This window comes from Hordeum vulgare, chromosome 6H (genome assembly GCF_904849725.1).
Source record: "Hordeum vulgare subsp. vulgare chromosome 6H, MorexV3_pseudomolecules_assembly, whole genome shotgun sequence".
Lineage (NCBI taxonomy): Eukaryota > Viridiplantae > Streptophyta > Magnoliopsida > Poales > Poaceae > Hordeum > Hordeum vulgare.
In genome coordinates this window covers 545,059,527-545,084,869 of record NC_058523.1, presented here as the reverse complement: position 1 = coordinate 545,084,869, position 25,343 = coordinate 545,059,527, and positions in this window count along the sequence as shown.

Below are 25,343 nucleotides of genomic sequence, written 5' to 3'. Positions count from 1 at the left end.
TGATCAGAGGTGTAATGAATAGCATCAAGGATGTGAACATAAACTCTTCCACCAAGTAATCGAACTAGCATCAACTACAAAGAGTAATCAACACTATTAGCAACCTTACAAGTACCAATCGGAGTCGCGAGACGAAGATTGGTTACAAGAGATGAACTAGGGATTGGAGAGGAGATGGTGCTGATGAATATGTTGATGAAGATGCCTCCCCTCCGACGAGAGGAGTGTTGGTGATGACGATGGCGATGATTCCCCCCTCCGGGAGGGAAGTTTCCCCGGCAGGATCGTCCTGCCGGAGCTCTAGATTGGATCTACTCAAGTTCCGCCTCGCGGCGGTAGCGAAACCATGAAAAAGCTCACGATTGATTTTTTCCAGACCAAAACCCTTCATATAGCAAAAGGGGGGAGCTAGTTGGCCACCAGGCAGCCCACAAGCTTGCCCTGCGCCACCAGGGGGTTGGTGGCGGAGTGGGGGCTTGTGGAGCCCTGGTGGCCCCCTCCGGTAGTTCTTTCGCCCAATATTTTTTTATATAATCCAAAAAAAATCCACGTAACTTTTCAGGGCATTTGGAGATGTGCAGAATAGTGGACTAGGATTTGCTCCTTTTCCAGTCCAGAATTCCAGCTGCCTGAATTCTCCCTCTTCGAAGAAACCTTGCAAAATAAGAGAGAAAAGGCATAAATATGGTACCACAAGTAATATAACAACCCAAAAAGTAATAAATATCAACATGAAAGCATGATGCAAAATGGACGTATCAACCATTCATATTGGTGCATGACCATTGAAGGTACTATTTATGTAAACAGAATAACTTTTATTCTTTAACTTAAATGAATAATCATATTGCAATAAACACAACCCAATCATGTTCATGCTCAATGCAAACACCAAATAACATTTATTTAGGTTCAACACTAATCCCGATGGTAGAGGGAGCGTGCGATGTGATCACATCAACCTTGGAAACACTTCCAACACATCGTCACCTCGCCTTTAGCTAGTATATGTTTATTCCGTAGCTTTTATTTCGAGTTACTAACACTTAGCAGCCTGAACCGGTATCTAATACCCTCATGCTTCTAGGAGTACTAGTAAAGTACAGATCAAAATCATGTATATCCAATATACTTTTGTCGACATTGCCAGCCTTCTCATCTACCAAGTAACTAGGGTAGTTCCGCTTTAGTGACTGTTCCCCTCATAATAGAAGCACTTAGTCTCGGGTTTGGATTCAACCTTGGGTTTCTTTACTAGAGTGGCAACTGGTTTGCCATTTCATAAAGCATCCCTTTTAACCCTTACCCTTCTCGAAACTAGTGGTTCTACTAACCATCAACAGTTGATGCTCCTACTTGATTTCTACCTTCGCGATGTCAAACATCGCAAATAGCTCAAGGATCATGAATTCTATCCCTGACATGTTATAGTTCATCTCGAAGCTCTGTAGCTTGGTGGCAGTGACTTTGGAGAACTATGTCAATCACTATCTTATCTTCAAGATCAACTCCTACTCGATTCAAGCGATTGTAGCACCGAGACAATTTGAGCACATGCTCAACGATTGAGATTTTCTCCCTTACTTTGTAGGCAAAGAATCATGTCGAAGGTATCATACCTCTCAACACGGGCATGATGCTGAAATCCTAATTTCATCTCTTGGAACATCTCATATGTCCCGTGACGTTCATAACATCTTAGGCGTCTTACTTCTAAGCCGTTTAAGCATTACACACTGAACTATCATGTAGTCATCAAAAACGTGTATGTAAGATGTTCGCAACATCCATTGATGACGCTCTGGGTTTAGCACACTGAGCGGTGCATTAAGGACATAAGCCTTCCGTGCAGCAATGAGGACAATCCTCAATTTATGGACCCAGTCTGCATAATTGTTACTATCATCTTTCAACTAAAATTGCTCTAGGGACATATCAAAACAGTAGAGCTACAACGCAAACTACACCATAATTTGCAAAGACATTTGGACTATGTTCATGATAATTGAGTTTAGCTAATCATATTACTAATAAACTCCCACTCAAATAGACATCCCTCTAGTCATTCGAGTGGCACATGATCCAAATCCACTAACTCAAGTCCGATCATCACGTGAGTTGAGTATAGTTTCAGTGGTGAACATCTCCATGTTGATCATATCAACTATATGATTTATGCTCGACCTTTCGATCTCTTGTGTTCTGAGACCATGTCTGTACATGCTAGGCTCGTTAAGTTTAACCCGAGTGTTCTGCGTGTGCAACTGTTTTGCACCCGTTCTATGTGGACGTTGAGTCTATCACACCCAATCATCACGTGGTGACTCGAAACGAAGAACTGTTGCAACGGTGCACAGTCGGGGAGAACACAATTTCCCCTTGAAATTTTACTGAGGGATCACCTTATAATGCTACCAACGTCCTAAGCAAAATAAGGTGCATAAAAGGATTAACATCACATGCAAATCATAAGTGACATGATATGGCCATGAACTTGTGCTTCTTGATCTCCATCACCAAAGCACCGGCATGATCTCCATCGTTACTGGCGCCGCACCATGATCTCCATCATCGTGCTGCCATCGAGTTTGTCGTGCTATCTATGCTATTACTACTAAAGCTACTACCTAGCGATATAGTAAAAGCATCTGCAACCACAAATGTTAGTTTAAAGACAACCCTATGCCTCCTGCCGGTTGGGGTAGCATCGACGTGCAAGTCTATATTTAATTATTACAACATGATCCTCTCATACATCTAATATATCATATCATGTCTTTGGCTATATCACATCACATGCATACCCTGCAAAAACAAGTTAAACGTCCTCTAATTTGTTGTTGCATGTTTTACGTGGCTGCTATGGGTATCTAGTATGGTCGCATCTTACTTACGCAAAGCCACGACGGTGATATGCAAATTGCTATTTAACCTTTGATGTCAGCTGTGCTTCCCCGGCAACGGCGACAGGAATAGTCGTGTCGACGGCACCAGGAATCCTTCTTCTACGGCTATGGAGCCTTGCATTGGTGTTCCCTCGAAGCGGAAAGGGTGATGTAGCACAGCGGTGGTAAGTATTTCCCTCAGTTTGAGAACCAAGGTATCAATCCAGTGGAGGAGTATCACAAGATCCTGCACAAACACAAAAGCTTGCTCCCAACGCTATGAAGGGGTTGTCAATCTCTTATAGATTTTTCGCCAAGTGAGAACTGAAAGCAACAAAGTAACAAAGCAAAGTAAAAGCGGAGGTGTAAACGATGGATGTGAATAGACCCGGGGGCCGTAGTGTTTACTAGTGGCTTCTCTCATGAAAGCAAGTAGACGGTGGGTGAACAAATTACTGTCGAGCAATTGATAGAACAGCGCAAAGTCGTGACGATATCTATGGCAATGATTATATCTATAGGCATCACGTCCAAAACAAGTAGACCGATACTTTCTGCATCTACTACTATTACTCCACACGTCGACCGCTATCCAGCATGCATGTAGTGTATTAAGTCCAAAAGAACAGAGTAACGCCTTAAGGAAGATGACATGATGTAGATGGACAATCTCATATCAACGACATAGCCCATCTTGTTACCCTTGATGTCAACTACTTAATGTGTGCCTTGCTACCCCTACTGTCACTGGGAAAGGTCACCACATGGTAGAACCCAAAACCAAGCACTTATCCCATTGCAAGAATCATAGATCTAGTTGGCCAAACAAAACCCAAGACTCGGAGAGACTTACAAGGATATCAAATCATGCATATAAGAAATCAGCAAAGACTCAAATATATATCATAGATAATCTGATCACAAATCCACAATTCATCGGATCTCGACAAACACACCGCCAAAGAAGAGTACATCGGATAGATCTCCATGAAGATCATGGAGAACTTTGTATTGAAGATCCAAGAGAGAGAAGAAGCCATCTAGCTACTAACTATGGACCCATAGATCTGAAGTGAACTACTCACGAGTCATTGGAGGGGCGATGATGATGAAGAAGAAGCCTTCCAACTCCAAAGTCCCCTCCGGAGGGTGCCGGGAAGGGTCTCTAGATGAGATCTCGCGGAAACGGAAGCTTGCTGCGGCGGAAAAGTATTTTCAAGGCTCTCCTGATTTTTCGCTGAATTTTAGGGAATATATAGGCCAAAGATCTAGGTCAGGGGGCGGCCAGGGAGGCCACAAGCCCTGCCACCGCCGCCTCCCCTGGTGGCGGAGTGGGGGCTTGTGGGCTCCCTGGAGCCCTCCTGGCTTGGCCCACAGGCCCCCTGATTTTCTTTTGTTCGGGAAAAATCATTTCGGGGATTTGATTCCGTTTGGACTCCGTTCCAAAATCAGATCTGAAAAGAGCCAAAAACACACAAAAAAACAGGAACTAGCACTTGGCACTGAATTAATAAGTTAGTCCCAAAAAAGATATAAAAGGTACATAAAACATCCAAAGATGACAAGATAACGGCGTGAAACCATCAAAAATGATAGATACGTTTGAGACGTATCACTGCCCTCCTTAGTCTTTTTTATTCGGCGGTATTGTTGGATTGAAGTGGCCTGGACCAACTTTACTCGTACACTTAGGAGAGACCGGTTTCATCGACTGACATGTAACTTGTTGCATAAAGATGACTCGCGGGTACGAGAGTCCGGAAATACTTAAGCAACAAAGTAACAAAGCAAAGTAAAAGCCAAAGATGACAAGATAGCAGCGTGAAACCATCAAAAATTATAGATACGTTTGAGACGTATCATACTTCTCCAAGGACCGCCTCGGCCAAATCCGATTCAACTAAAGTTGAATAAACAGATACCGGCCAGTCATCTTTATGCAACAAGTTACATGTCAGTCGATGAAACCGGTCTCTCGTAAGCGTACGAGTAAAATTGGTCCGGGTCGCTTCAATCTAACAATACCGCCGAATCAAGAAAAGACTAAGGAGGGTCGTGATACGTCTCAAACGTATCTATAATTTTTGATGGTTTCATGTTGTTATCTTGTCATCTTTGGATGTTTCATGTACCTTTTATATCTTTTTTGGGACTAACTTATAAATTCAGTGCCAAGTGCCAGTTCCTGTTTTTTCTGTCTTTTTGGCTCTTTTCAGATCTGATTTTGGAACAGAGTCCAAACGGAATAAAATACCCGAAATAAATTTTTCCCGAACGGAAGAAGATCAGGGGGCTTGAGGGCCAAGGCAGGAGAGCTACAGGGGGCCCACAAGCCCTGTAGCCGCCACCACGGGGGGGGGGGCTAGCAGGCTTGTGGCCTCCCTGGCGCCCCCTGACCTAGCTCCTTCGCCTATATATTCCCTAAAATACAGAAAAAAGGGAATCCACGAAAACACATTTCCGCCGCCCCAAGCTTCCGTTTCCGCGATATCTCATCTGGAGACCCTTCCCGGTGCCCTGCCGGAGGGGACTTTGGAGTTGGAGGGCTTCTACATCAACATCATCGCCCCTCCAATGACTTGTGAGTAGTTCACTTCAGACCTACGGGTCCGTAGCTAGTAGCTAGATGGCTTCTTCTCTCTCTTGGATCTTCAATACAAAGTTCTCCATGATCTTCATGGAGATCTATCCGATGTAATCCTCTTTGGCGGTGTGTTTGTCGAGATCCGATGAATTGTGGATTTGTGATCAGATTATCTATGATATATATTTGAGGCTTTGTTGATTTCTTATATGCATGATTTGATATCCTTGTAAGTCTCTCCGAGTCTTGGGTTTTGTTTGTCCAACTAGATCTATGATTCTTGCAATGGGAGAAGTGCTTGGTTTTGGGTCCATACTGTGGGGTGACCTTTCCTAGTGACAGAAAGGGCAGCAAGGCACACATCGTGTAGTTGCCATCAAGGGTAACAAGATGGGCTTTGTCGTAGATATGAGATTGTCCATGTACATCATGTCATCTTCCTTAAGGCGTTACTCTGTTCTTTTGGACTTAATACACTAGATGCATGCTGGATAGCGGTCGACGTGTGGAGTAAAAGTAGTAGATGCAGAAAGTATCGGTCTACTTGTTTTGGACGTGATACCTATAGATATAATCATTGCCATAGATGACGTCACGACTTTGCGCGGTTCTATCAATTGCTCGACGGTAATTTTTTCACCCACCGTCTACTTGCTTTCATGAGAGAAGCCACTACTAAACTCTACGGCCCCCGAGTCTATTCACACCTATCGTTTCCACTTTCGCTTTTACATTGTTGCTTTCAGTTCTCACTTAGCAAACAATCTATAAGGGATTGACAACCCCATCATACCATTGGGAGCAAGCTTTTTGTGTTTGTGCAGGTACTTGTGATACTCCTTCACTGGATCGATACCTTGGTTCTCAAAACTGAGGGAAATACTTACCACTTCTGCGCTACATCACCCTTTGTGCTTTGAGGGAACACCAACGCAAGGCTCCAAGGCCACGGGGGAATCCTTTGCATATTTGCCTAGGAAGTCCCTAAAGGTGTAGCCGTAGCAGAAGGATTCCTGGTTCCATTTCTTAGGAGAATCAAGACAAGAATAGTCTCCCGTCAGCACGTGTTTCTGGCGCCGTTGTCTTTTGTTGCAGTAGAAGAAGTATTTCTGGCGCAGTTGCCGGGAAAGGAGAGATCTATCCAAGTAGGTGTCACAAACTCATCTCTTTCATTTACCTTTTTTGCCAGTTGCCTCTCGTTTTCGTCTCCCCCACTTCACATTTGCCGTTTTCTTTTGCCTTTTCCCTTTTTCGTTTGCCCTTTTCTCTTGCTTGCTCTCTGTTCGCTTGTGTGCCATGTGCCTTCAATATGCGTGCATCTTCGCTTGCTGAAAATCTAGTGATATGGATCCTCATCCACTTGCTAATCTCTTTAAGAGATCCAATTATGTTGATCCAATTGCTAGTGAGTTGAGTGCACTTGACTATATTTATGGAGTTTTGCTTGAGATGCGTGAATCTGAAAATCGTGATGCAGAAACTTATGAAGTGATTCACGAGGGCTCCTTGAATGAAAAGCATGATTGCAATGGTTTCACTATAAATCCTATTAGTGACAATCATGCTAAAAATATGCAAAACTCTAAGCTTGGGGATGCTAGTTTTGCTATGTCCCCTACTTGTTGCAATAATCATGATTGGGGTGATGATCTTTCTTATGATCTTGAAAATTTGTTCAGGCCTCATGATGATTCTGATATTTGCAACAATATTGAAAGTGGGATTGGAGAACTCATGACTTTAGTTGATGATAATCCCACTATTTTTGAAGAGCGTCAACTTTGCATGCATGTGGATCGTGAAAAGAATATCCTATGGGATAGCTATATTGTTGAATTTGAATATGATCCCACATGTAATTGCTATGAGAGAGGAAAATATTGTGGCAGAAACCTTCATGTTACCAAATCACCTCTCGTGATGTTGAGATCGCTCTTGTCTTTTTCTTCTTCCTCGCATATGGCAGCTATTGGTTGTCTTGACAATTTGTTTTCCTATAAAATGCCTATGCATAGGAAGTATGTTAGACTTAGATGTGATTTTCACATGCTTTAGGATGCTCTCGTTGTGCTTCAATTCTTGTCTTTTGTGAGAGCATCATTGAATGTCTAGCTAACGGCGTTAAACAATAGCGCTTGTTCGGAGGCAACCCAACGAATCTATCCTTTTTCTTTCTGTTTTGTGTTTTCCACACTTTCATAATTCTGTTATGATTGTGTTTTTTGTGTTTCTTTTTGCGTTTGTGCCAAGCAAAACCGTTATGATTAGTCTTGGGGATGATCGTTTGGTCATGCTGGAAAAGACAGAAACTTTCTGCTCATGAAAAGAATTTCCATTTTTTTTGTACGAGCTTTTGAGTTGATTCTTCTTGCTTATGGTTTCTACGGAAATTCTTCAGACTGTCGTAAGTTTTCAGAATTTTTGAAGTACCAGAAGTATAGGAAGTATAGAGATTGCTACAGACTGTTCTGCTGTTAACAAATTCTGTTTTTGTTGTGTTGGTTGCTTATTTTGATGAATCTATGGATAGTATCAGGGGGTATTAGCCATGGAAGATTAAAAATACAGTAACCCAACATCAATATAAGTAGAATTTAAGTTTGCTACATTACCTAAGGAAGTGGTGGTTTGCTTTCTTATACTAATGTTATCACGAGTTTCTATTGAAGTTTCGTGTTGTGAAGTTTTCAAGTTTTGGGTGAAGTTCTTATGGACGAAGATATAAAGAGTGGCAAGAGCTCAAGCTTGGGGATGCCCAAGGCACCCCAAGATATTCAAGGATGCCGTAAAATCCTAAGCTTGGGGATGCCCCGGGAAGGCATCCCCTCTTTCGTCTTCAACCCATCGGTAATGTTACTTGGGGCTATATTTTTATTCACCACATGTTATGTGTTTTGCTTGGAGCGTCTTGTATCGTAGGAGTCCTTTATTTTTGTTGTGTCACAATCATCCTTGCTGCACACCTAGAGAGAAAGACATGCACTCACTGTGATTTTGTAGAGCTTCACTTATATCCTTTGGTAGACAATTCAGGTCACATGTGCTTCACTTATATCTTTTGAGCTAGTTGATTTTGCTCAATGTGCTTCACTTATATGTTTTAGAGCACGGCGATGCGTGGCTTGGTAGTTGATCTAAGCTATGAAAGTAGTCTCAAAAGGGGTAGTTATCCAAAGGGATATGAAAACTTCCACCTTTATGTGCATAGAATAGTTAGAGAAGTTTGATTCATCTCAATTAGTTTTGAGTTGTGGTTGTGGTAATATTGAAGTTATGCTAGTAAGGTGTTGTGGATCTAGAAATACTTGTGTTGAAGTTGATTGTCATCCTTGGTGAACCGCTATGTGACGAAGGCTGAGCATGATTAGTCTATTGATTGTCATCCTTTGTGTGGCGGTCGGGATCGCGCGATGGTTTATACCTACCAACCCTTCCCCTAGGAGTATGCGTTGAATGCTTTGTTTCTATTACTACTAAAACTTTTGCAACAAGTATATGAGTTCTTCATGACTAATGTTGAGTCTATGGTTTAGATGCACTTTCACCTTCCACCATCACTATCTTCTTAGTGCCATGCAACTTTCGACGGTGCACAGAACCCACCATTAGCCTCCCTCAAAACAGCCACCATACCTACCTACTATGACTTTTTCAAAGTAATTCAGAGATATATTGCCATGCAACTACCACCATGACATGTGCCACCACTTCTACATTGCCATAGCATGATCGTAAGATAGCTAGCATGATGTTTCCATTAATGTCTTTGCCATGCTAGATCATTGTCACGGTACACTACTGAAGGCATTTTTTGAGTTGAAAGTGTGATGATCATCATTGATGGAGCATTGTCCCATGTGAGGAAATAAAAGAGGCCAAAGATTCCCACAAAAATAAAAATTAAATAAAAAAGAGCCCAAAGAGCCCACCAAAAAAAATGATGAGAGAAAAAGAGAGAAGGGACAATGCTACTATCCTTCCACACTTGTGCTTATTAAGCACCATGATCTTCATGATTGAGAGTCTCTCGTTTTGTCACCATGATAACCCACAAGTATAGGAGATCAATTGTAGACTTTCTCGATAAGTAAGAGTGTCGAACCCAACGAGGAGCTAAAGGTAGGACAAATATTCCCTCAAGTTCTATCGACCACCGATACAACTCTACGCACACTTTACATTCCTTTACCTAGAACAAGTATGAAACTAGAAGTACTTTTTAGGAGTGATAGGATAGGCTTGCAAGAAAGTAAAGAACACGTAAATAAAACTAGGGGCTGGTTAGATAAAGAAACAAGTACGAGTGTCTAACGAGTGTGGAAAAGTGGTGGTAGGAGTTGCGGAATCGTCCCTAAGCAGTCGACTACGTTACTAGATCGATAACAAGTTTTATGTGGGAGAGGCCTCAGCTAGCATGTCATCCCTTACTTGGAATTATATGCACTTATGATTGGAACTATTAGCAAGCATCCGCAACTACTAACGTTCATTAAGGTAAAAACCAACCATAGCAATAAGATATATTGGTCCCCCTTCAATCCCATATGCATCAATTTCTATGCTAGGTTTGAAGCTTCTGTCACTCTAGCCTGCCAATACATAGTCCTATCAACATACAACTTACCCTACGGTGTGATCCACACGCGCTATCATATGATGGGCACCAAAGGACAGCAACATAACCACAAGCAAATTAAACCAACCATAGCAATTCATCAATCACCGATAGGACAACGATAATTTACTCAGACATCATAGGATAGCAACACATCATTGGATAATAATATGTAGCAGAAAGCACCATGTTCAAGTAGAGGGTACAACGGGTTGCAGGAGAGTGAACCGCTGAATATAGATGGGGGAAGACGATGGAGATGTTGGTGAAGATGATGGAGGTCTTGGTGTAGATCGCCGTCACACGATGATGTCCCGGGAGGCGTTCCGGTGCCGCCGGGAGATACGGGGAGAGAGCCCCCTCCTTCTTCTTATTCCTTGACCTCCTACCTAGATGGGAGAAGAGTTTCCCCTCTGGTTCATGGTCTCCATGGCGGCGGAGTGGCGAGAGCCCCTCCTAGATTGGATCTCTCTCTCTGTGTCCTTCTGTTTCCATGCTCCCAGATTTTGCGTTTCACATTTTTTTAAATTCCCGGAGATCCGTAACTCCGATTGAGCTGAAATTTTAACAGGATTTTCTTCCGGATATTATCTTTCTCGCGGCGAAGGAAGGGCTCCAACCGCCTTAAGGAGTGGCCACAAGCCTTCCAGCCGCCACCGTACCTCCTGGTGGCGGCTACAGGGCTTGTGGGCTCTCCGTGCAACGCCTCGCGTTGATTCTTCTTCCCAAAAATCATAAATATTCCAAAAAAATCCCCGTATTTTTTTATTACGTTTGGACTTCATTTGGTATGGATATTCTGCGAAACAAAAAACATGCAACAAACAGGAACTGGCACTGGGCACTGGATAAATATGTTAGTCCCAAAAATAGTATAAAAAGTTGCCAAAAGTATATGAAAGTTGTAGAATATTGGCATGAAACAATCAAAAATTATAGATACGGCGGAGACGTATCAACATCCCCAAGCTTAATTCCTACTCGTCTTCGGGTAGGTAAATGATAAAAAATAATAATTTTTGATGTGGAATGCTACCTAGCATAATCTTGATCATATAATCTAATCATGGCATGAATACTAAAACACGAGTGATTCGAAGCAATAGTCTATCATTTGACATAAGGACAATAATATTTCAAGCATACTAACAAAGCAATCATGTCTTCTCAAAATATCATGGCCAAAGAAAGTTATCCCTACAAAATCATATAGTATGGCTATGCTCCATCTTCCCCACACAACGTATTTAAATCATGCACAACCCCGGTTTTAGCCAAGCAATTTTTTCATACTTTAGTGTTCTCAAACTTTTTCAACTTTCATGCAATACATGAGCGTGATCCATGGACATATCACTATGGGTGGAATAGAATATGGTGATTGTGGAGAAGACAAAAAGAAGGAGATAGTCTCACATCAACTAGGCGTATCAACGGGATATGGAGATGCCCATCAATAGATATCAATGTGAGTGAGTAGGGATTTCCATGCAACAGATACACTAGAGCTTAAAAGTGTATGAAAGCTCACAAAAGAAACTAGTGGGCATGCACCCAACATGCTTGCTCACGAAGACCTAGGGCAATTTTGAGGAAGCCCATCATTGGAATATACAAGCCAAGTTATATAATGAAAATTTCCCACTAGTATATGGAAGTGACAACATAGGAGACTCTTTGTCATGAAGATCATAGTGCTATTTGAAGCACAAGTGTGGAAAGAGGATAGTAGCAATTGTCCCTTCTCTCTTTTCTCTCATTTTTTGTGGGCTCTTTGGCCTCTTTTTCATATTTTTTGTATTTTGGTGGGCATCTTTGGCCTCTTTTATTTCCTCACATGTGACAATGCTCTATTAATAATGACCATCACACTTACAACTCAATACTTAGAGCAATGATGACTCTATATGAAATGCCTTCGGTAGTGTACCGTGACAATGATCTAGCATAGCAATGACATCAAAAAACGGACAAGCCATGGAAACATCATGCTAGCTATCTTACGATCATGCAATGGAAATATGGAAGTGGTGGCACATGTCATGAGATGGAACGGTGGTAGTTGCATGGCAATATATCTCGGAATGGCTATGGAAATGCCATAATAGGTAGGTATGGTGGCTGTTTTGAGAGAGGCTATATGGTGGGTGTAATGCACCGGCGAAAGTTGCGCGGTACTAGAGAGGCTATCAATGGTGGAAGGGTGAGAGTTCTTATAATCCATGGACTCAACATTAGTCATAAAGAACTCACATACTTATTGCAAAAGTCTATTAGTCATCGAAACAAGGTACTACACGCATGCTCCTAGGGGAAAGGTTGGTAGGAGTTAACCATCGCGCGATCCCGACTTCCACACAAAGGATGACAATCAATAAATAAATCATGCTCCGACTTCATCACGTAACGGTTCACCATACGTGCATGCTACGGGAATCACAAACCTTAACACAAGTATTTCTATGAATACACAATTACTTACTAGCATGACTCTAATATCACATATTCATGTCACAAAACTATTGCAAGGAATCAAACATATCATATTTAGTGATCTACAAGTTTTATGTAGGATTTTATGACTAACCATGTGAATGGCCAACTCCTGTTAACTCTCTAAATAGGTATAAGTGAAGCATGAGAGTTTAATTCTTTCTAAAAAAGATATGCCCCGCTCTAACAAATATAAGTGAAGCAAAAGAGCATTCTACAAATGGCGGTTTTCTATGTGTAGGGAAACATGCAATCCAAACTTCAAAAGATATAAGTGAAGCACAACAAGCATTCTATAAAGCCGGCCAAGGACTATATCATACCAGCATGGTGCATAAAATAAAAAGGAAAAATAAACACAAAAGACGCTCCAAGCATTTGCACATATCATGTGACGAATTAAAATATAGCTCCAAGTAAAATTACCGATAGATTGTAGACGAAAGAGGGGATGCCTTCCGGGGCATCCCCAAGCTTAGACGCTTGAGTCTATCTTAAATATTACCTTGGGGTGCCTCGGGCATCCCCAAGCTTAGGCTCTTGCCTCTTCTTATTCCTTCATCCATCGTGCTCTCACCCAAAACTTGAAAACTTCAATCACACAAAACTCAACAAAACTTCGTGAGATCCGTTAGTATAATAAAATAAATGACCACTTCAAGTACTGTTGTGAACTCATTCTAAATTCATATAAGCATTATATCTACTGTAATCCAACTTCACCATGGTTCATACCCACCGATACTACCCATAGATTCATCAGAATAAGAGAACAATGCATAGAAAACAGAATCTGTCAAAATAGAACAGTCTGTAGCAATCTGTATATTCCGTATACTTCTGATATATCAAAAATTCTGAAAAATTACGAACGTCTGGAAAATTTTCATATCAATCAGCAGAAAAAAGAATCAACTCAAAAGCTCTTGCAGAATAAAAACTAAAATTAATTTCGTGAGCAGAAAGTTTCTGACTTTTCTCAGCGTGATCAAACAACTATCACCCAAACTAATCGTAAAGGCTTTGCTTGACACATTATTTTTAAAAACAAAAAGGAATTGTACAAGGGGATAATTATTTTTGTGAGAAACTTCCATGAAAAATTCTACATTGTTTCCATGAGCATGAACACAAGTGTTCAAGGTCGACCCTCACTTCCACCATGCATCACCTTTCAATCACTTCTCTTTTTGAAAAAGTTTTAAGTTTCCCTCTATATATTTTGTTGTTGTTAAAATAAATAAAAGCACTCAACAGAAATAAATGACTCTCTAAAACTTCCGGTTGTCTCCCAGGCAGCGCTTTCTTTAAAGCCATTAAGCTAGGCATAAAGTGCTCAAGTAATGGATCCACCCAGATCCCAAGGTATATCAAAGCCAATTTTAATTACCAATGATTTAAAATTTGGTAGTGAGCACAAGGTAACATATATCATGCAATGATGAAGTCTAACTCTCTTCCTATGCATTGGCATGTCATAAAAGAATAATTCATGCATATCAAGTAAAGGCCAATACATAGCATAAGCAGTTTCTTGCAATTTTATCGTATTGGAAACATAGAGAGGTGGAGATGTAGTTCATCTCTCATAATAATTGCAAGTAGGAGTAGCAAGCACATGCATATTATATTCATCAAAATCATCATGTGTAACATAAGGAAGTATAGCTAGCTCATCTTCATAAGCATCATTCATATTGGCATCATGGCCACAAGCGTAGCAAGCATCAAGTTCATCAAAAAGGGATATTTCAAACGAATCCAAGGGATCATAGCATTCATCCTTCGGTAAGAACGAAGTGAAATTAAATAATGTATGAGTAGAAGAGTTACCCTCATTAGAAGGTGGACACGGGTAGCTAGTCCGTTCTTCCTCCTTTTGTTCTTTGCTCTCCTAGTCATCTTTTTCATCTAATGAGCTCACAATTTCAGCATCTTCTTCTTCCATAGTTTCCTGCAAAATAATAGTCTCTTCTTGGGCAGCATAGGATTTCTCCTTAAATCGTTCAATATGGGCATTATATTCATAATTAGTATAACAATAACGAAGCATAGCCAAATTTTCAGATCGGTAAGGAGCATCATCATTATCATCATACCTTTTAAACAGAGCCTCAATTTCATAAGCACCCATAAAAGTAACAAACTCTTCTATTTGATCCACATCATAGTAATCATATATACCATAAGCATAAGAAGCCAAGGTTCTATGATCATTAACTCACAAGAAAAGGGAAGGTGTGGAGCCTTCATCCTAGAGCAACAAGTAACACCATGTCTCTTGCATAGTTCCCAAGCATACCATTTCAACAAATGGATTTGATCCCATAAAAGTTTCCCTTTTTGAGTCAAGCGATAATCCCTAAATTATTCACGTTGATCCAACGTGTATCCCATTATATAATTGAATGGGGTTTTCTAAGGATTATTAAAGAAGTATATAATATTTTCCACGTAACGAGCATCGAGGGCTTTAGGAGTTTCCCCATCTCCATGAGTAGCAAGTACACCTAATTTTTTTGGTATTTCGTGTTCCATATCCATAACTAAAGATAGAGAACAACATAGAACATGAAATAAATCTACTTAGTGATAAAGAAAACAAGCACACATGAGAATATTCACCCCACGCTATTGCTCCCCGGCAACGGCGCCAGAAAAAGGTCTTGATAACCCACAAGTATAGGGGATCAATTGTAGCCTTTCTTGATAAATAAGAGTGTCGAGCCCAACGAGGAGCTAAAGATAGGACAAATATTCCCTCAAGTTCTATCGACCACCGATACAACTCTACGCACACTTTACGTTCCTTTACCTAGAAAAAGTATGAAACTAGAAGTGCTTTGTACGAGTGATAGGATAGGCTTGCAAGAAAGTAAAGAACACGTAAATAAAACTAGGGGCTGTTTAGATAAAGAAACAACTATGAGTGTCTAATGAGTGTGGAAAAGTGGTGGTAGGAGTTGCGGAATTGTCCCTAAGCAATTGACTACGTTACTAGATCGATAGCAAGTTTTATGTGGGAGAGGCCTCTGCTAGCATGTCATCCCTTACTTGGAATTCTATGCACTTATGATTGGAACTATTAGCAAGCATCCGCAACTACTAACGTTCATTAAGGTAAAAACCAACCATAGCAATAAGATATATTGGTCCCCCTTCAATCCCATATGCATCAATTTCTATGCTAGGTTTGAAGCTTCTGTCACTCTAGCCTGCCAATACATAGTCCTATCGACATACAACTTACCCTATGGTGTGATCCACGCGCGCTATCATATGATGGGAACCAAAGGACAACAACATAACCACAAGCAAATTAAACCAACCATAGCAATTCATAAATCACCGATAGTACAACGATAATCTACTCACACATCATAGGATAGCAACACATCGTTGGATAATAATATGTAGCATAAAGCACCATGTTCAAGTAGAGGGTACAGCGGGTTGCGGGAGAGTCAACCGCTGAATATAGATGGGGGAAGATGATGGAGATGTTGGTGAACATGATGGAGGTGTTGGTGTAGATCTCCGTCACATGATGATGTCCCGGGCGGCGTTCCGGCGCCGCCGGGAGAGAGTGGGAGAGAGCCCCCCTCCTTCTTCTTCTTCCTTGAACTCCTCCCTAGGTGGGAGAAGGGTTTCCCCTCTGGTCCATGGTCTCCATGGCGGCGGAGGGGCGAGAGCCCCTCCTAGATTGGATCTCTCTATGTGTGTCCTTCTGTTTCTGCGCTCCCAGATTTTGCGTTTCACCATTTCTTAAATTCCCGGAGATCCGTAACTCCGATTGAGCTGAAATTTTAACACAATTTTATTCCGGATATTATCTTTCTTGCGGCAAAGGAAGGGCTCTAACCGCATTAAGGAGTGGACACAAGCCTACCTCCTGGTGGCGGCTACAGGGCTTGTGGGCCCTCCGTGCATCACCTGGCGTTGATTCTTCTTCCCAAAAATCATAAATATTCCAAACAAAATCCCCGTAAGTTTTTAATAAGTTTGGAATTCGTTTGGTATGGATATTCTGCGAAACAAAAAGCATGCAACAAACAGGAACTGGCACTGGGCACTGGATCAATATGTTAGTCCCAAAAATAGTGTAAAAAGTTGCCAAAAGTATACGAAAGTTGTAGAACATTGGCATGACACAATGAAAAATTATAGATATGATGGAGACGTATCACACCACCATATAGCTAGTGGGAAATTTTCATTATATAACTTGGCTTGTATATTCCAATGATAGGCTTCCTCAAATTTGCCTTAGGTCTTCGTGAGCAAGCAAGTTGGATGCACACCCACTAGTTTTCTTTAAGAGCTTTCACATACTCTTAGCTCTAGTGCATCATTTGTATGGCAATCCCTACTCATTCACGTTGATATCTATTGATGAGCATCTCCACAACTCATTGATATGCCTAGTTAATGTGATCATCTTCTCCTTGTTTGTCTTGCAACCTCCACCACACTCCACACCACTTATAGTGCTAAAACCATGGCTCACGCTCATGTATTGCGTGAGAGTTGAAAATGTTTGAGAAAGTAAAGGTGTGAAAACAATTACTTGGCCAATACCGGGGTTGTGCATGATTTAAATTCGTTGTGCAATGATGATAGAGCATAGCCAGACTATATGCTTTTGTACGGATAACTTTCTTTTGGCCTTGTTATTTTGAAAGTTCATGATTACCTTGCTAGTTTGCTTGAAGTATTATTGTTTCCACGTCAATAGAAAACTATTGTTTTGAATCTAATGGATCTGAACATTCACGTCACATAAGAGGAGTTACAAAGGACATCTATGCTAGGTAGCATGAAAGCATCAAAAATTCATTCTTTATCACTTCCCTACTCGAGGACGAGCAAGAGTTAAGCTTAGGGATGCTTAATACGTCTCAAACGTATCTATAATTTTTGATGGTTTCATGCTGTTATATTGTCATCTTTGGATGTTTCATGTACCTTTTATATCTTTTTTGGGACTAACTTATTAATTTAGTGCCAAGTGCGAGCTCCAGTTTTTTCTGTGTTTTTGGCTCTTTTCAGATCTGATTTTGGAACGGAGTCCAAACGGAATAAAATCCCCGAAATAAATTTTTCCCGAACGGAAGAAGATCAGGGGGCTTGAGGGCCAAGACAGGAGAGCTAGAGGGGGCCCACAAGCCCTATAGACGCCACTAGGGGGCGGCGGCTAGCAGGCTTGTGGCCTCCCTGGCGTCCCCCTCACCTAGCTCCTTCGCCTATATATTCCCTAAAATACAGAAAAAATCAGGGAACCCACGAAATCACTTTTCCGCCGCCCCAAGCTTCCGTTTCCGCGAGATCTCATCTGGAGACCCTTCCCGGTGCCCTGCCGGAGGGGACTTTGGAGTTTGAGGGCTTCTACATCAACATCATCGCCCCTCCAATGACTCATGAGTAGTTCACTTCAGACCTACGGGTCCATAGTTAGTAGCTAGATGGCTTCTTCTCTCTCTTGGATCTTCAATACAAAGTTCTCCATGATCTTCATGGAGATCTATCCGATGTAATCCTCTTTGGCGGTGTGTTTGTCGAGATCCGATGAATTGTGGATTTGTGATCAGATTATCTATGATATATATTTGAGTCTTTGCTGATTTCTTATGTGCATGATTTGATATCCTTGTAAGTCTCTCCGAGTCTTGGGTTTTGTTTGGCCAACTAGATCTATGATTCTTGCAATGGGAGAAGTGCTTGGTTTTGGGTTCATACCGTGTGGTGACCTTTCCGAGTGACAGAAAGGGCAGCAAGGCACACATCGTGTAGTTTCCATCAAGGGTAACAAGATGGGATTTGTCGTAGATATCAGATTGTCCATCTACATCATGTCATCTTGCTTAAGGCGTTACTCTGTTCTTTTGGACTTAATACACTAGATGCATGCTGGATAGCAGTCGACCTGTGGAGTAATAGTAGTAGATGCAGAAAGTATCGGTCTACTTGTTTTGGACGTGATGCCTATAGATATAATCATTGCCATAGATGACGTCACGACTTTGTGCGGTTCTATCAATTGCTCGATAGTAATTTGTTCACCCACCGTCTACTTGCTTTCATGAGAGAAGCCACTAGTGAACACTACGGCCCCCGGGTCTATTCACACCTATCGTTTCCACTTTTGCTTTTACTTTGCTTTGTTACTTTGTTGCTTTCAGTTCTCACTTGGCAAACAATCTATAAGGGATTGACAACCCCTTCATAGCGTTGGGAGCAAGCTTTTTGTGTTTGTGCAGGTACTTGTGATACTCCTTCACTGGATCGATACCTTGGTTCTCAAAACTGAGGGAAATACTTACCACCGCTGCGCTACATCACCCTTTCCGCTTCGAGGGAACACCAATGCAAGGCTCCAAGGCCACGGGGGAATCCTTTGCATATTTGCCTAGGAAGTCCCTAAAGGCGTAGCTGTAGCAAAAGGATTCCTGGTGCCGTTGCTGAGGAGAATCAAGACAAGAATAGTCTCCCGTCAGCACGTGTTTCTCGCGCCGTTGGAAGGTATTTTGTTGCAGTAGCAGGTAGAAAATTGAACATCAATGACCACAAACTCTTTTGTGTTCTACTCGAGATATCATCTACACATGAATCAAGTTCATGATGCCACTGTTGGGGAATGTCGCATGGGAAACAAAAATTTCCTACGCACACGCAATACCTATCCATGGTGATGATCATCTACGAGAGGGGAGATTGAATCTACATACCCTTGTAGATCGCTAAGAGGAAGCGTATATAACGCGGTTGATGTAGTGGAACATCTTAGCGATCCAAATCGCAGACCGTCCCGCGATCTCATCACGATCCGTCCTGTGATCCCATCACGATCCATTCTGATCTAGTGTCGAAGGGACGATACCTCCGCGGTCAGCACACGTACAGCTCGATGACGATCTCCGCCTTTTTGATCCAGCAAGAGGGGCAAATAGGTAGATGAGTTCTCCAGCACAGCCGCATGGTGGTGGTGGTGGTGGAGCTATTCTAGAAGGACTTCTCCTAAGCACCGCTGAAACTATACTAGAGGAGAAACAGATCTAGAGAGAGAGGGCAGCACGTGGCTGTTTTCCGTGTCTCAAAAACCCTCAATACCTCTAGTATATATAGGAGGGAGGGAGGGTGGAGGCAGCCTCAAACCCTCAAGGTTTGGACGAAATTGGAGGTGGAGGAGTCCTACTCCAATCCTACTAGGAGTAGGATTCCTCCTTTCCACTTGGAAACCCTTTCCACCGTTTCCACCTTTGGGTTTTTTGCCTATCAAACCTCATGGGCCTTAGTGGGAGCTTATGTCAGCCCACTAGGGGCTGGTTTGTATCCTCCCACAGCCCATAAGTCCCCTCGGGGCGTGACACCCCTCCCGATGGTCCCAGGTACCCTCCCAACACTCCCGATACACTATCGATGAGCCCGAAACTTTTCCGGTGACCAAAACAAGACTTCCTATATAACAGTCTTTACCTCCGGACCATTATGGAGCTCCTCATGACGTCCAGGATCTCATCCAGGACTCCGAACAAATTTCGGTTACCAACACCTATAACTCAACTGTATCGAAATGTCACCGAACCTTAAGTGTGCAGACCATGCGGGTTCGAGAACTATGCAGACATGACCGAGACACCTCTATAGTCAATAATCAATAACGGGACCTGGATGCCCATATTGGCTCCTAAATATTATATGAATATCTTTATCGGTTGAACCTCTATGTCAAGGATTCAGTTAATCCCGTATGCTGTGCTACTGCAACAAAAGACCTTCCAACGGCGCCAGAAACAAACGTGCTGACGGGAGACTATTCTTGTCTTGATACTCCTCAGCAACGACACCAGGAATCCTTCTGCTATGGCTACGCCTTTAGGGACTTCCTTGGCAAATATGCAAAGGATTCCCCCGTGGCCTTGGAGCCTTGCGTTGGTGTTCCCTGGAAGCGGAAAGGGTGATGTAGCACAGCGGCGGTAAGTATTTCCCTTAGTTTTGAGAAACAAGGTATCGATCCAGTGAAGGATTATCACAAGTACCTGCACAAACACAAAGAGCTTGCACCCAACGCTATGAAGGGGTTGTCAATCCCTTATAGATTGTTTGCCAAGCGAGAACTGAAAGCAAAAAGAAACAAAGCAAAGTAAAAGCGAAAGTGGAAACGATAGGTGTGAATAGACCCGGGGGCCGTAGTGTTCACTAGTGGCTTCTCTCATGAAAGCAAGTAGACGGTGGGTGAGCGAATTACTGTCGAGCAATTGATAGAACCGCGCAAAGTCGTGACGTTATCTATGGCAATGATTATATCTATAGGCATTACGTCCAAAACAAGTACACCGATACTTTCTCCATCTACTACTATTACTCCACACGTCGACCTCTATCGAGCATGCATTTAGTGTATTAAGTTCATGCGAACAGAGTAACGCCTTAAGCAAGATGACATGATGTAGATGGACAATCTCATATCTACGATAAAAGCCCATCTTGTTACCCTTGATGGCAACAACACGATGCATGCCTTGCTGCCCCTTCTGTCACTGGGAAAGGTCACCACACGGTATGAACCCAAAACCAAGCACTTCTCCCATTGCAAGAATCATAGATCTAGTTGGCCAAACAAAACCCAAGACTCGGAGAGACTTACAAGGATATCAAATCATGCATATAAGAAATCAGCAAAGACTCAAATATATATCATAGATAATCTGATCACAAATCCACAATTCATCGGATCTCGACAAACAGACCGCCAAAGAGGATTACATCAGATAGATCTCCATGAAGACCATGGAGAACTTTGTATTGACGATCCAAGAGAGAGAAGAAGCCATCTAGCTACTAACTACGGACCCGTAGGTCTGAAGTGAACTACTCACGAGTCATTGAAGGGGCGATAATGTTGATGAAGAAGCCCTCCAACTCCAAAGCCCCATCCCGCAGGGCACCGGGAAGGGTCTCCAGATGAGATCTCGCGGAAACGGAAGCTTGCGGCGGTGGAAAAGTGTTTTCGTGGATGCCATGATTTTTTCTGGATTTTTAGGGAATTTATAGGCCAAAGACCTAGGGCAGGGGAGTGCCAGGGGGGCCACAAGCTTGGTTGCCGCGGCCTCCCCCGTAGTCGCGGCAACAGGGCTTGTGGGCCCCCTGTGGGCCCACTAGCTTGGCCCTCAAGCCTCCCAATCTTCTTCCATTCTGGAAAAATTTATTTCGGGGATTTTATTCCGTTTGGACTCCATTCAAAAATCAGATCTGAAAAGAGTCAAAAACACAGAAAAAATCGGAATTGGCGCTTGGCACTGAATTAATAAGTTAGTCCCAAAAAAGATATAAAAGGTAAACAAAACATCCAATGTTGACAAGTCAACAGCGTGAAACCATCAAAAATTATAGATACGTTTGAGACGTATTATGCTGTTCCCTTTGTCCTTCGCTATGTTACTTGCCCGAGATTCGATCGTCGGTATCTCTATACCTAGTTCAATCTCATTATCGGCAAGTCTCTTTACTCGTTCCGTAATACAAGATCTCATGGTTAACTCCTTAGTCACATTGCTTGCAAGGCTTATTGTGATGTTGTATTACCAAGTGGGCCCCAAGATACCTCTCCGTCATACGGAGTGACAAATCCCAGTCTCTATTCACGCCAACCCAACAGTCACCTTCGGAGATACCTGTAGAGCACATTTATAGTCACCCAGTTGCGTTGCGACGTTTGATACACACAGGGTATTCCTCCGGTGTCTGGGAGTTGCATGATCTCATGGTCATAGGAACAGATACATTGACATGCAGAAAACAGTAGCAATAAACTGACACAATCATATGCTACATTTATAGTTTGGGTCTTGTCCATCACATCATTCTCCTAATGATGTGATCCCGTTATCAAGTGACAACACTTGTCTATGGCTGGGAAACCTTAACCATCTTTGATCAACGAGCTAGTCAACTAGAGGCTTACTAGGGACAGTGTTTTGTCTATGTATCCACACATGTATTTGAGTTTCCAATCAATACAATTATAGCATGGATAATAAACGATTATCATGAACAATGAAATATAATAATAACCAATTTATTATTGCCTCTAGGGCATATTTCCCAAAATTGGAAACTCTGAGTTGTCCTCGTTGACTGGAAAAGCATGCCACCATAAAAAAATTATCACTAAGTTATTCACTTTGAGCTATGTCACCTGTACATATCCCTCTTCCCTCTGCGAAGGGCATATCTATTTACCTTATGCAATTTTTATTTTTAATTTGAGTCTCCATCTTATCTTATAAAGCCCCAACTAAGGAACACCATTATCACACTTGAGCACTGGATGTAGTTAATATTTGAGTGTGTTGCATGAATGGATCAATGATAGAGCATGATGGGCAAGGGATAACATTCTTTAGCGTTAATATCTTGAAAGACTTGGTTGCTTGTTGATATGCTTGAGTATTGAAATATTCATGTCAAATTATAGACTATTGAATTGCATCATCTACAAGTACATATGTCCATTCTGAAAGAAAAAGAATATGGTGAACATGTGAGACGACATTCCACAATAAAATATTTAGTTTTTATCATTTACCTACTCAAGGACGAGTAGGAATTAAGCTCGGGGATGCTGATATGTCTCCAACGTATCTATAATTTTTTATTGTTCCATGCTGTTATATTATCATTCTTTGATGTTTTATAATAATTTTATAGCAATTATATATATATTTTGGAACTAACCTATTGACATAGTGCCTAGTGCTAGTTGATGTTTTTTCCTTCGTAGAAAATCAAGATCAGATGTGGTCCAATTGCCACGACGCTTTACAGAGAAATTTTTTGGACCAGAAGGAAACTTGGGAACTAAGAGTGAATATCAGACAAGGCCCAGGGCGGCCTGATGTCTAGTGGGGACCTCGGGAAGCTTCTCCACGACCCGTGAGCTTTATAAATACCCCAATATTTAGAAACCCCTGGGAGTGGATGTAAAATTGTTTCAGCAGCTGCAAGATCCAGAGGCATGAAATCCAATCTAGAGCCCATTCCGGAGAGGAACACGATCACGGAGAGGGTTGACCATCCTCATTGGTGCACCTCCGATGATGCATGAGTAGTTCATATCAGACCTACGGGTCCCTAGGCAGTATCAAGATGGCTTTCTGTCTCATTTTATTTCTCAATACAATTGTCTCTTGGAGATCCATATGATGTAACTCTTTCTTTTGCGGTGTGTTTGTTGGGATCCGATGAATTGTGAGTTTATGACCAGATCTATGAAAACATATTCATGCTTGTTTATTATAGCCTCGTATTTCTTCTCCGATATTTGGTTTTTGTGTGGCTAGCTTGATCTTTTATCTTGCAATGGGAAGAGGTGCTTTGTGATGGGTTCGATCTTGCGGTGCTCAATCTCAGTGACAAAAAAAGACATGACACACGTGTATTGTTGCTATTAAGGATAATACAATGGAGTATATTATTACATGAATAGATCTTGTCTACATCATGTCATCGTTCTTAGAGCATTACTCCGTTTCTCTATGAACTCAATACACTAGATGCATGCTTGATAGCGCTCGATGTGTCGAGTAACATAAGTAGTTGCACGCAGAAGTCAATCTACTTATCTTGGACATGATGCCTATATATATGATCATTGTATTTAACATCATCATAATTATTTTCTCTTCTATCAATTGCCCAACATTAATTTGCCTATGCACAGCTTGCTATTTTCTCGAGAGAAGACATTAGTGAAACTTACGGCCCCTAGGTCTACATCACATCAACTATTTGAATATCTACTTTGCTATTTGCGTTCTACTTTATTTGCTCCTTGTTTTCAGATATATATTATCAAAAACCCCAAAAATACCTTGTTGCATTCTATTTTCTATCATATTATTTGCATCTATCAATCTATCCTTACTTTACCCATGAGGGTTTACGAGGATTTTCTATTTGTGTGCAGGTGCTGCTTACATAGTCTTGTGGATCTTCCTACTGGATTGATACCTTCATTTCTTATCTGAGGAAAATACTTGCCGTTGCTGTGCTACATCACCCTTTAAGCTGGGAGGGAGAACCAACGCACCTGTGAGGAGTCAATACTGCTTAAATAGTCTTGCGAATCTTCCTACTGGATTGATACCTTGGTTTCATAATTGACGAAAATACTTGTCGTTGTTGTGCTACATCACCCTTTAAGCTTGGAGGGAAACCAACGCTATCACCGAGGAGTTAAGATTTCCGGCGCCGTTGCCGGGGAAGATCAAGTCAAGATCTACGAGGTTCCCACACATAAACTCTCATCTCCTTGCAATTATATTATTTTCCATTTGCCTCTCATTTTCCTCTCCCCCACTTCTCAAAAATTTACCTTTTTATTTGCCCTCTTTCTGTTTGCTGTTTTCTTGCCGGATCTCTTATTTGCTTGTGTTCTTGCTTGCGTAGACATGATGCCTCAAGGGAGGTTTTATGATGTTCCGTATCCCAACATTTTGTTAGACATTGAGAAAAGTACCAAGGAGTACATGACTATGCAATTTGAGCAAAATAATTTTTTTATCGAAGAACTTAAGGAAAATTCTATTTTGCTTGATGCTACAACAAAATAACTTGATCATGTTTGTAAAGAAGTTCCTAATCTCCAATCTCAGTATGCTCCTACCGAGAGTGGATGTACAACCCAGCCACCGAGGTTCAAGTCCCCCACGGGCGCGAATTTGGGTTCTTATTATTTAAAAAAAAACTCGCTGTGGGGGGTTTCCCT